Source organism: Leopardus geoffroyi, chromosome B2 (assembly GCF_018350155.1).
Source record: "Leopardus geoffroyi isolate Oge1 chromosome B2, O.geoffroyi_Oge1_pat1.0, whole genome shotgun sequence".
Lineage (NCBI taxonomy): Eukaryota > Metazoa > Chordata > Mammalia > Carnivora > Felidae > Leopardus > Leopardus geoffroyi.
Genome location: NC_059332.1, coordinates 140610617 through 140623137, shown reverse-complemented (window position 1 = coordinate 140623137; position 12521 = coordinate 140610617). Strand labels below are relative to the sequence as shown.

Here is a 12521-nt window from a genome sequence, read left to right as displayed (position 1 = left end):
GAGTCTTGTGTGACCACGGCTCCCCCACACCCAACTGAGAGCCTCTTAGTTGCTATTACCAGGGGCACGGACCTTGTTCCTTTTCTTTCTTTCAGGTTCCCTGGACATTCTGAACACACGGTATTCAAGCATTTCTGGCACGGATTTAAAGTGGTCTGTACAAAACCTAACGTACCGTGAAATAAACCCGGGCGATTAGTTATTACTTTTTTAAGTAGGCTCCACGTCCAATGTGGGGCTCGAGCTCACGACGCCGCGATTAAAAGTCACATGCTCCACCGACCGCTCAGTCAGGTGCCCCAATCCGGGGCCGTTCATAAATGATGACGATGGGGCTTGATACCACACACTCGTGAAAAGCTTGACTTTTGCCTGGGTGGCTTGAAAAGGCAACAGGACACAAACGCCCTTGTTCCTGTGTCAATGTGGGGGTAATTTGGCCGTCTATTCCTCAGACAGCCCAGAAGCTTTCCCAAGCCCTCAGAGCAGCCAGATGGGACAGGAGGAAGGGGTGACAAGGCGGGAGGGGTAGAGTGGGTCACCTCTGCAGCCAGTCGCAGGGCCTCTGCGTGGTGAGCTGGCGGCATTTTCAACCTACTCGCAGGTTCCAGGAAACCGAACCTGAAGCTGGTGTGAGCTTGGCCATTGTTTCCCAGCTTCCGACGGCACTGCGGCCTCGCGCGATCAGGCATGGCACGCATTTTCCAGGTCACACGAAGAACATAATACGCTAATGACAAGCGAAATGAAAGAAAAATTTTGCCTGGGATTCACCATGGCCAGCAATGGCCATTTTCCTTTCTTCACGTTCTGGGTTCTCTTACCAAATGAGTGCATTTTTATGTGGTTGTAACTGTAATGGAGACATAGTTCCATCTTCTGATTTACATTTAACATTTTCTCACAACCGTTTTTCTAAGTCGTTACTGTGGCTCACCGCGTTGCAGCCCCAGCGTGGACGTGGCCATTAGCTTTGTCCTCTCCCTGGGGGAGGGCAGGCCAGGGCTTTCCCACCGCCCTCAGGCTGGGTTCTTGGCGGGGGCTCATTTTGCCACGAGGGCTGAGGATTCGGAAAAGAGGGCCCTTAAGATGGCAGGGAAAGATCAATTTTTTCCATTTTCTTTCCAGAACAGGCCCTGGGGCAGGGGATGGGGGAGACGTGCCGGGATTTTAGTTCATGGGTTTGGTGAGGAAATGAGTAAGATGGAGACCAGAGCTGGGAATGACTCTCTCAATCACCAGACACGGGCCTCCAAAGCGCAATGGCCTCACCATAGGGCCAAGAAGAACGTCTGTGTGGCCAGTCTGTGCAGCTGGGCCCAGGGGCACCTATTTAGACTCAGGCTAAATCTGGTCCGCGGAGAAGCCAAGAGCCCCTGGTAGGCACTTAGGGCTGACAGAGTTGATGGAAGCTTGGGAATCACGCTAGTATTCATTTATTTACCCTAATTTTAGTTTATACTGCATGGGCCATTTGAGTTATTTATTTTGGATGCTTCCTCTGCCTCCTTCCATAAAAGACTTGAGATGGCTTGCCCGAGATACTGCAGATTCCATAAATCTAGCCGGTGTATTAGCATCTGTGTCCCTTGTATTCAGACCTCCGTAGTGTGGCGTACGGGAGGAGAAGAAGAAGAAACTGGAGAAAGACAAACAAAGCTTAAGGAGGGTTGTAAAACACACCGAAGTAAACAGGTGAGCTTGGCCGTTATTTCTCAGACAGGGCGCACCAGGAATAAAAAATACACAGCCTACTATTCCTTGGAGGAAATGATGCATGAAATAAATGTTATTAGAGGCCCAGGGGGATGCTTTTCCTTATTTGTTAATGTACCTCCTGCTGAAAATATGCCAAGGGCTGTCAGCACTGGGCTGCAGAATTATAAGAAGGCTTTCCTCCTGAATCTTCCGGTGAGTGGAAGGCATACTCTTCTCTGTCTCACAGAGCCTATACCATAAGGAAAGTCTGTATTCCCTTTTCTTTCCATATGTTTTTATTCCTCTCCTTCCTGGCCAACACTTGGCAGCGGAATGCCTTTCCAGAATGAGTATGACATGTTCCCCCCGACCTTGAACACTTCAAACTCACCTCTAGAGCATTTTTCTTGTCCTGAACGAGGAAGCATCATTTTCTTGCTCTCTCAGCTGAGGTTCCTGGGGAGGGAAAAATGAAGGCAGCCGAGGCCATCAAAGTAACAAGGAATGAATTTGAGTACTCCCGATCTTGCCTCACCACGGTGCTGGAGTCTTAGTACAATGCGTGGCTGTCGGGGCGGGGGGGGGGCAGGGGGGGCGGGAATCATCCCACCCAAACACATTTAAAAGATCTGGAGGGTGTCTCCTCAGTTTTATGAGTCTGGCAGAGAGGGAAAGGGAGGGGGAAGAGTGAGAGGTGTCGAACACCAGGAATTTGTTCACAGAGCTGACAGGTTGTAGCTCGCTGTTACTCTGCCCCTGTCTGATAACACTTTGTATTTAATACTCTCTAATTGTGCTTGCAGTCTCTCTCTTCTTTTCATCTCTCAAGGTTTTTGCCCAAATATGCCTTCATTTCAGCCCTTCTTTTCCGCTTCACTTCAGATGCTCAATCCTGTGGGTTGGGCAGAAAAGGCAGTTTGCCAAGTCTAGGGCAAGACTTGTGTCTAGGGGAGTTGATGAGCACCTTCTCTGTGTGTGTGTGTGTGTGTGTGTGTGTGTGCGTGTGCGTGTGTGTGCATGAGAGAGAGAGAGAGAGAGAATGAGAGAGAGAGAGACCCTCTAGAAAGCACTTTGGAGCTTGCTTCTTCCATAATGACAGTTTTGATTCCATCATATAGATTTTTTTTAAGTTTATTTATTTATTTTGAGGGGAGGGGCAGAGAAAGAAAGAATCCCAAGCAGGTTCTGCACTGTCAGCGTAGAACCTGATGCGGGACTCAAACTCATGAACCATGAGATCATGATCTGAGCTGAAACCAACAGTTGGATACTTAACCACCTGAGCCACCCAGGTGTCCCCCATCATGTAGATATGTTAATATTCTAGTAAACTTAGAGTCCAAGGGTCACAATATTGACATAGGCATTCACTCAGTCATTCATCCACTAATTCAACAAATATTTTGTGATCACGGCTGTTACGTGCGTGATGTGCTTGATTCTCAGTTCTTTTCTCTTGGGTTTGCTGTTTCTGTTCAGGACTGAAAACAGTGCTACACGTACAATAGATAGTCATTGAGTGATGACTGGTTGTTCTCAATCTAGTTCTTTCCTCTGCAGCCCAGGAAACGCATAGCCATTATGTTTCATGACCTGAGGTTCTCATGAAGAAAGTGCCCCAGATTTTTACAATACAGCAAATTCTAACTACTTATGTATAAATGCCCATTTTGAGGTTGATCAACTTGGATCTGAGTCCTGGATCTGCCACATTTTTGTGTGTGACCCTTGGATAGATTCCTTGGCACCTGTGAGTCTCAGTGCTTGCATGTATAATGGCTCAATTCCTACTGTTGTTGTGTTTAATACCATAATATCTGGTCATTTCTTCACCTCCTCCTTCATTTCTCATCATCAGACACCTTGCCACATATTTCCTTTGCCATTTGTAGAGTTAAGTATTTCTCATCCTTAGCCATTGACTGGTGAGGCACCAGACAGGTATTCAGAAAAACTTATTCATGCATAACATGTGAATCTAATTTTCCGTGAGTCAATAAATAAGGGATTTCTCAACATCTCCTCCCCACACTTCTGAGTAGTTTCAGTGTCTGGGTATGTAGAAAAAGTGGAAGATCTGTTGGAGAAAGAGCAAAAGATTGGCTTTGTGAGGTTGGGCTATTGAGAGAAAATATTGTGGAGTCTATTTTTCATGTAACAGGAAATTGGTGACCATGTTTGCAATTAATATTCGATTCCTTTTAACTAAGATTGATTCAAATATTTTTAGAGAATAAATTATTTTAGTTCAAAATGAGTTTCACAAAAGAAGGTCATGTTCTTAAAAATAGAAATATATTTTTATGGAACAGATGGAATATTTGGAAAATCAAGAGTTATGTTTCTGGGAGGTATAGTGCTTTACCTGTTATTTGGGTGCTTCCTTCGGAAGTGTAAGTATTGGCTTCAGGTTCAGGGTACGGGTTGATTCATCTGTGTGTGTGTTCTCACAAGTAGCCAATTGTTTGGACCTAATTTCTGCACCTGAATCTGAAAGCAATTCACCAACTTAAAATCATTTTCAACAATCCTTTTACTACGACTTCTTATTCATCTCTTTGCCTTAAGGATGTCTTCTAGTTTTGTGTGCATCCTTCCAATTCGTTTTTTGCACATTTGTCACTTTTATTTTTTGTTATATCCTTATACCTCAGAGGTTCCCCAAACCCAGCCTTCCATCCGATTTTACAAATAAAGTTTTATTGGAACACCGTCGGGCCTGCTCATTTACGAATGGTTTATGGCTGCTTTTTACAACAGCGGAGCTGGGTGGCTGAAGCAGACCAATATGACCCGCAGAACTGAAAATATTTACTGTCTGGCCTTTTATAAAAACAATCTGTCAACTCCTGGAATACAACACAGTCTCCTATTGATGGATAGTAGGCTGTTTCCAATATGGGGCCTGTATGAAGAGTGCTTCTCTGAACGTTTGTAAGTTGCTCACTGTCTACGTGTGTGAGGGTCTCTCTACATTAAATGCTTAAGAGTGGATTTGAATGGGGTTGAGGGTATGAGCATGTTTTGACTTCATTCAAGTTTGCAAAATTGTATTCCAACCCTCTGTTAGCTTTTTTCAAAGTGTTATAGGTATTATATCCTAATTGCCTTTCTTTCTGAGCAATAATATAACAAGGCATAAATTCTTGGGTCATGCTCTTTTTCCTTAGGAACTTGCTATATACCTCGCTCTGAATACTGTGGTAGAAAAGTCTGAAGCTAATTTCTATTATCTTTTTTTTTTTTATCTCTCTTGGGTGCCTGATTATTTTACTTATTCGTTTGTTTGTCTAGCTTGCGTATACTAAAGGAAGATACAGGAATCTTTTTCTTTTATTTGAAGCTTACAAATTCAATTCACTTTGTATCCACTGCTGCTGGAACATGTGTTCCTATTCCATATATGTAATGATACAAGGCATGGGATGATAATATATTTCTCCAATTTTCTACTGCCTGTGCCAGAAGCCTGAGGGATACCAGCCATACTGGGTCACAAAATTATGTTGAATTACATTCTCCCAAAATTCATGTTCTTCCCAGGACCTTAGAATATGACTTTATTAGGAAATAGGGTCATTGTGGGTGTAATTAGTTAAGTTAAGAAGAGGTCATACTGGAGGAGGGTGGGCCCTTAGTCCAATATGGCTGGCGTCCTTCTAAGAAGAAGAGTAGAGACACAGAGCTAAACACACATAGAGGGGAGTACCATATGAATACGGACGCAGAGATTAGATGATACATCACAAGCCAAGGAAGTCTAAAGATTGCCAACAACTAGCAAAAGCCAAGAGAGAGGCATCGAACAGGTCCGTCTCTAGCACCTTCAGAAGGAACCAATCCTTCTGACATGTTGATCCTGGACTTTGAGCCTCCAGAACTGTGAGACGAGAAATTCCTGGTGTTCAAGCCACTCAGTGTGGTACTTTGTTAGGGCAGCCCGAGCAGATGAGTACGGTCATGTTACTCTAACTTCAGGGATTGGCATATCCCAGCATATGCAGTGGTTTCAAGTCCATTGCAAGGGCTGGATTCCTTATGGTTCCTCTGCACTCCAGCTACAGTCCATTGGGTCCCAACCCTACATTTGTGGGGCTCCCATCCTCGGCAAGCCTTGGACAACCAGTTTTGTAGACTACTTTGGGAAAATCCTTTTAGATCTACAGGGGAAGGCATCTTTCCTCGTGTTCTCCCTCACTCTGGTGCAACTTTCATTGCATTTGGTGGGTACTTTGTATATGTTTTTAAATGTTTGTTTGTTTATTTGTTTGTTTGTTTATTTAGAGCACGAGAAAGCTGGGGAGGGGCAGAGACAGAGGGAAAAAGAGAGAGAATCCCAAGCAGGCTTTGTGTTGTCAGCACAGAAGCCAACGCAGTGTGTGATCGCACGAACTGTGACATCGTGACCTGAGCTGAAACCAAGAGGTGGACGCTTAACCGACTGAGCTGCGAAAGCGCCCTTGAGTATTTTTTAAAATATATATATTTTGGCTTGGGTCCTAGGTGATTCTGTTTTCATGGAAAACAGCATTTCTTTTGTGTCCCCGTCCCCTTCCCTTATTTTGGTTTATTTAGGGGGAAAGAAAGAGACAGTGTTATCGTTACTTTGTCATCTTATAACTGCCTCCCCCTGACAGACTTTTAGGTGGAAAGTTGCATCTGGAAAATTTTTCAACATGATCAAGAAGATGGGCATTTTAGGATGACTATTTCCGTCATGGCTTTTTATTCTCTTTGTATTACTTGGCTTAGATTTACAGAAAAAGAGCCAAGGTTTTATTCGCAGAATACACATCATCTGACTGATTGGGCATGAAGAGACAATTCAGCAACATACCCCCGGCAGAGGACGCCATCCTGAAATCGTGTTCTCACTGTTGGATAGCCTTTGGTCCACAAAAATCTATGAGTGATTCCAGAAACCCTACAAATGTGCTGCAAAGTGACCAGCTTTCTTGTTTTCTAAAAACAAAAACAGAACCCAGTCCTCTTAATTGAAAAGTCAGAGGGTCAAAAACTCAATTTTCAAGAAGTTAAACAATATTTGGCTGTGTAGCAAAGCAGAATACTTGAACGTGGTCCTTGGTGACAGATCCTATGGGTCCCCAGAAGTGTGTCAGCAGAGGAAAGATGAGATGACAACAAAGGGCACAGTTTGCATTGGGCACCTTTTAACCCTTTCCCCCTTCTGTCAATGAGTAGTTATTAACAGGTAACAGTTGAGAGGCTACAATTACTAATTGAGAGGCTTTGCAATAATCCACCCATTTTGAAGGTGCAGTGTAGGGAGGTATTTCAGAGTAGCTCTACTTAGGATGAAGCATGAATCATTCAAGGTACAACGAACGTAGAGCAATTGTTTCCAGTTATCCACCAGTTCCTGGAGTCACTGTCTGCCATGTTGGACTTATTAAGTGTTAACGTCTTTCCCCAGAACAGCCTGTTCAGGTTTTGATTTTGTTTTGTTTTGTTTGTTTTGTTTTGGGCACCCTTGTCAGTCTGATTTTGAATTCTGCTGTGTCTTGTTTAAACTGACCTGGCTAAAACTGATCTTGGTGCTTAGAATCAAGGGGGACGGTGCTTTGGCTACCCATAAAGGCTTCCCTGTAACATCTCGTATTCACTTTGAGGGATTTGGGGAAGATTATTGGAAGTGATTTCCAGCACAGTGTCACTTTTCCTTATCTAAGCTGAATTTCTTTCCTTGGCCATCTCTGTGACTTATTTCTGCCATCCTCACAATTTTTCCTAGCCTTGACAGACTGTGTAATTATTCTTTATCAGCACATTTTACACTTCCATGTTGTTAATAAATATATGGAAGAAAATTAGCACCAGAGGATTAACTGTAATCAGATTCTTAAGGCAGTAACTATTAACTTTGTCTGAGGCTGAGGAATGACCATTGATTTCTCTTCTTTCGTTTCCCTCTCTTAACCAGCTCTAAAAATCCATAATGGGATTTTATATTTTGCCTTAAGTACTTACCAAGTTAACCCAAAAAGTCACTAAAGTTTTTTGGAAGCCCAAATGGATTTTGTGCACTCATTTTCCCCTTATCTACCTTATTTTAAAAGATGCCTTTAGGAAATTCTCTAACCTAAACCGCCACGATCTCCTTAATACGGAGATAGGTATGTCTTTATTGTAGAGAACCTATTTTTTGCAGGACATTATAGCATCACAGTTATTAGCCCTACATTCCTAGCCCATCTCTGGTTGCTGAAGAAGCCCAGGCAGAGGGAGGGAAAGACTACCTTGTCCTAGGTTTGCAAGATGGTAGCTGATGTATTTCTATACCCTGAGCTAAAGACGCGGAAGAGTGGATTAATATACATCACAGTTTCCCCAAAGATACTTAGAGATAAACCCAGCCCAGGGCCTTTAGAAAGTTGGATTTACTGTACGTTAAAAAAGGGTTTCTGGAAAAATCCTGTCTATGTAATTTTAAATTATGCAGCCTCATGTCTGTATTTCTTTAATCTTTGTCACTTTTTATGTCAAGGCATCCCAAACATGGGTCTCTGGGTTTAGAAAAGGAAGTACGTAGTCTGGAAACAATCTTGGCATGGCTTTATAACTAGTAACATCTCTTTCCAGGCACCCAAATGAATTCGAATTGGAACCAAAAGACATTTCCAGTGAGAGATCAACACAGGGACAGATACAAATGTGTGGCTTGCTGATCTTGGTAAACAGCAGGGAACGGGAAAATTGGTTTAGATGAAATAAGCAACCCTTAGACCTTCTCTCAAGGCGTTCCCTTGAATCCTGCTTCTCCCTGGTTTCTGAAAGAATTGGACAATAGGAATTTCCCGCACCTCTTGTTTAGGGGCATGCCAAGAAAACCCAACCATTCTGATTCCCATTTTCTCCGACCCACAGAGCCTCACAGCATTCCTGATAGAAGCAGTTCCCCTCTCATTTGTCAGCTCTGTGAGACGGCCCTGAATTCTTAACCCCGGTTTTACTACAGAACATGACAGAGCTGATACGCTCCCCTCTGCACAGAACCTAAAGGCTTAGGAGAGGTCTGTCACGTAACTGTGCAAGACTTTTCTCTAGCAGGTGGAACAGCAATACAACTGAAGCTGTGCTCTTGTTCACCCACCCATCATTATTCCCTTGGATCTACGGAAACCTCTTTATAAAATTGCTCTGTGGATCCTCAAGGCTTCTCTGAGGTCAGAATCTGAGAACCATTACTTTCACCTTATTCAGGGAATACAGCAGGTTTAGAAAGATGGAGCAATTTATTCTGCAAGCCACTGCAGAAATGCAGTGAGGAGTAGAACCGTGTCTTCTGAGCTGAGTTACAGTAATCTGTCCCATGGGTCTTCCTGGATTTCCTTCAAAAGCTGTCTGTTGTGAATGTGCCTCTGTTCTGTAACAGTCCTAGAACTGGAATAATTCTAGAATCCATTGCAGTGCATAGAGGGTTCAGATAGATGACGGAAAGACTCATGGAGATTGCTATTGAACGTTTGTGCTCCCCTCCCAATCCGCAGGGCGAAGCTTTAATCCCCAGTGGGTTGGCATTTGGAGGGGGAGACTTGGGGAGGTTGTTAGAAACCCTCACGAATGAGATTAGTACCCTTATAAGGGGATTAAGGGACTGGAGTTTTTGTTTTTTGTTTTTTGTTTTTTTTTCTCTCTGCCATGTGAGAATACAATGGGAAGGCAGCTCTCTGCAAACCAGGAAGGCGGTGGGGGGGGGGGGGGTCTCACCAGACACCCAGTCTCCCAGTGCCTTGAGCTTGGACTTCCCGGCCTCTGGAACTCTGAGAACTGAATGTTTGCTGTCTAAGCCACCAAAACCATGGTACAGGATTTGTGTTATAGAAGCCTAAGCTGACCAAGACAGAGATCTTCAGTAAAATCTGTACAAATCTTATTTCTGGAAAAGTGGGTGGTGCGTCTTTAGTATCTACTTTATTTCTTTCGTGCACAATTTTCACCAAAAAGATTTTTTTTTTTTTACAAGTTCTTGTCTGAGCCTTAGCCATTCAGCGCTCCCTTATGACTATATTATGGGCTGTGTATATTCATTTTTATAATCAGATATGTTCTTAGGGACTCGGGGATACATATCAGAGAGAAATAACCATTCCTGTCTTGGCTTCAAGATCACTAAATAGAGAGATTGCTCTCTGTCCCCTCTCGTCTCACTCTCGCTCTGTCTCTAATTATGCAACTAATGGACATCAATCCAGTATATATAGTTAATAAGCACATTAACTCACTCAAATTATGACTAATCCTGCAAAGCACCCGCCCTCTGTTATGATAGTTTTGTTAGATAAGATCAGAACTTTGACAAATGCAGATGATTTCTGGCATATAGTTGACAATAAATATTTGTTGCCTCAATAAAAAAGACATTCATTTTAGATTGCCTAGTGAGCATATGTGGAATTTTCTGATCTCCTCTGCTGATTCTCTATACTTCCTCATTCCGAAAATATACGAGATAGACCAGTGGAAGTGTGATTTTTTGATGTATGTTGATAACAGGAAAGGGCTACTATTTAGTGGATGCTGTTTCAAAGACACTAAAATTAATGTAGAGAACTTTACATTATTACATTGGCTTTACAAATTGCTAAGTTTATACTATTATTTACATTTTAAATATGAAGAATGTGGTTGGAAACTGCTTGAGGAATTACAGAGAAGACGTCACAGGAATGAGAGCCAAGCCTGGGTTGGTTTCCGTCCAGAGTCTGAGCTCTTCTCATTTTGCTGTTCTGCCTCCATTTGTCAAATCCCAACACCTCAGGTGTGTGTTCGTGTTGACAATAATGGTGGAAAAGGGGGAGAGTGAAAGAGAAGAAAGAATAGCTTTTCCTGACTCTATGGTTTTCCCACGACATGGCCCATGATGACAGGAGACACATCAAGTGCCCTGTGTCCTTATTTACATTACACCCCCAAGCACTTGGCAGATGGACTTCTTTCATGTTTGTTACTGTGCTTCGTGAACGTATCCTAGGGAACCTTATCTCGAATGATGGTCTGAATACATGTAACGGATGACACCCATCTAGTTTTAAGTCTCCTACTTGCCTGTCATATGGTACTTTTGCTCATGCATTTGTGTGTGGCTTTATACATTTACATTTAGAAAGTTTTTGTCTGATGGTTTTTCTCTCCCTGTGGTTATAGCAAGATCTGTCATGTCATGTCTTTCTGAGCCATTGGTGATTTATTATGTCTGTATTGTTTGGAATTTTCTAAAACTGTTCAGACAACCTTACTAGGGTTGCAGTGCGAGTGCTGCCTCTTATGTTTTCGCTGTCACTCTTTCTCTCAAGGGGGAGGCACAGAGTTGGGTGTGTGACAGGATGAGGGAGGGGGAGGTGCACTTCGTCTCTGTAAAGTTTCAGCTCATAAGGAAGGAGAACTGCTTTAATTAATGTGTCTCCTAGGAAATCTGAGCTAGAGTGGGACAAGCTCATCACAATCAGAGATGTCCCCTACCTAATTAGTGAAATATGAAAGCAGAATTGCTTAAGTCAACCAATCTCACGTTCATAATCAAATGTGCACCCCGAATTTGCATGCGTTCTGACCCAGCCTCTCTACTCTTAATTTATTCCAGGGTCTGGGTGAAAATTACTTCAAAAACAGTTGTCCTCCTCAAGAAATATGCAAGGAGATGGGGTGCCACCTTGGTTAGCTGAGCAGCTTTGTGTTATCATGGGTGTCATCTTTTTCCCCAGCATCATTCCAAGATGCTTTTTATCAAAGTTCATTTGTTCATTTTCTTTTTTAAATGTTTATTTAGTTTTGAGAAAGACAATGTGAGCAGGGGAGGGGCAGAGAGAGAGGGAGACACAGAATCCGAAGTAGGCTCCAGGCTCTGAGCTGTCAGCCCACAGCCTGACATGGGGCTTGAACTCACAAACTATGAGCCAAAGTCAGGAGGTCAACACCTGAGCCGAAGTCAGAAGCTCAACCGACTGAACTTTGGTCTTTAAGGCAAAAGCTGGGCCTCACCGATTTAATAAATCGTGTTTAACATACAAATATGACATAAGAAAATGTGAGTAATTCTTGTCCTGAATTTTTTTTTTTTTTACTTTTTGACAGTGTTTATTAAATGGCTTTCATTCATAATAGAAATGTATAGTTTTGAGTAAAGCCTTAGTATTTTCCGCATGTTTACTCACTGAGCAATTTTTGTTAGAAAGGCAGATATCTCATGATAGTATTGTCCTGAGAGATTTTGAAGGAAATGGCTTTCTTCCATGTCATACAGCTGCTCAAAATATGTCAAATTGCAATTTGACATTTCCCTTTGTGGTTCTAGAGGCAAGAAAAAAAAATGTGCTACAGAAACAAAATTTGGATATGTAATTTTGTGTAATAATTTATGGAGTCTACATTTGAGTCTCACGTAGAGTCAAATTTGATCTTCTTTATCCAACAGCTATTTATTAAGCACATGCTTTATGCTAGGTGCTACTCTAGGTGCCTGTAATTCAAGCAGGAATAGAAGCAAAATCTCGTCTCCAAAATCTCATTTACATTCTAATTGGGATGGAGGAACCCAGACAATGAATCAAGAAAGTGTATCCTCTATCAGGTGGTAGTATGTAGGAGTCAAAACAAAGCAGAATAAGAGGCCTGGGGAACGCTGGTGGTTGCTATTGTAGACGAGTGATCAGGGATACTTGAGAAGACACCTAGGAAACAGAGGGGGGCCATTCTTAACTTATAGCCACTCAGTTTACAAATTAGAGGCCCATGTGTTCAGCAGCTCCTACCACCAAAAGTGGCCCCTGTCTCCTTTTTTACCAAAAGGCTAACCAAATCTCTCA

General features: G+C 42.7%; 1 long non-coding RNA gene across 1 annotated transcript in view; it reads left to right on the top strand.

Moving 5' to 3' along the window:
- The first annotated feature begins 1551 nt into the window (after positions 1–1551).
- Positions 1552–12521, top strand: part of LOC123609209 — a 37497-nt gene continuing 26527 nt past the window's right edge. The window contains exon 1 of the long non-coding RNA XR_006717674.1: positions 1552–1695. This is a non-coding gene — a long non-coding RNA (uncharacterized LOC123609209). The remainder of the gene's footprint in view (positions 1696–12521) is intronic.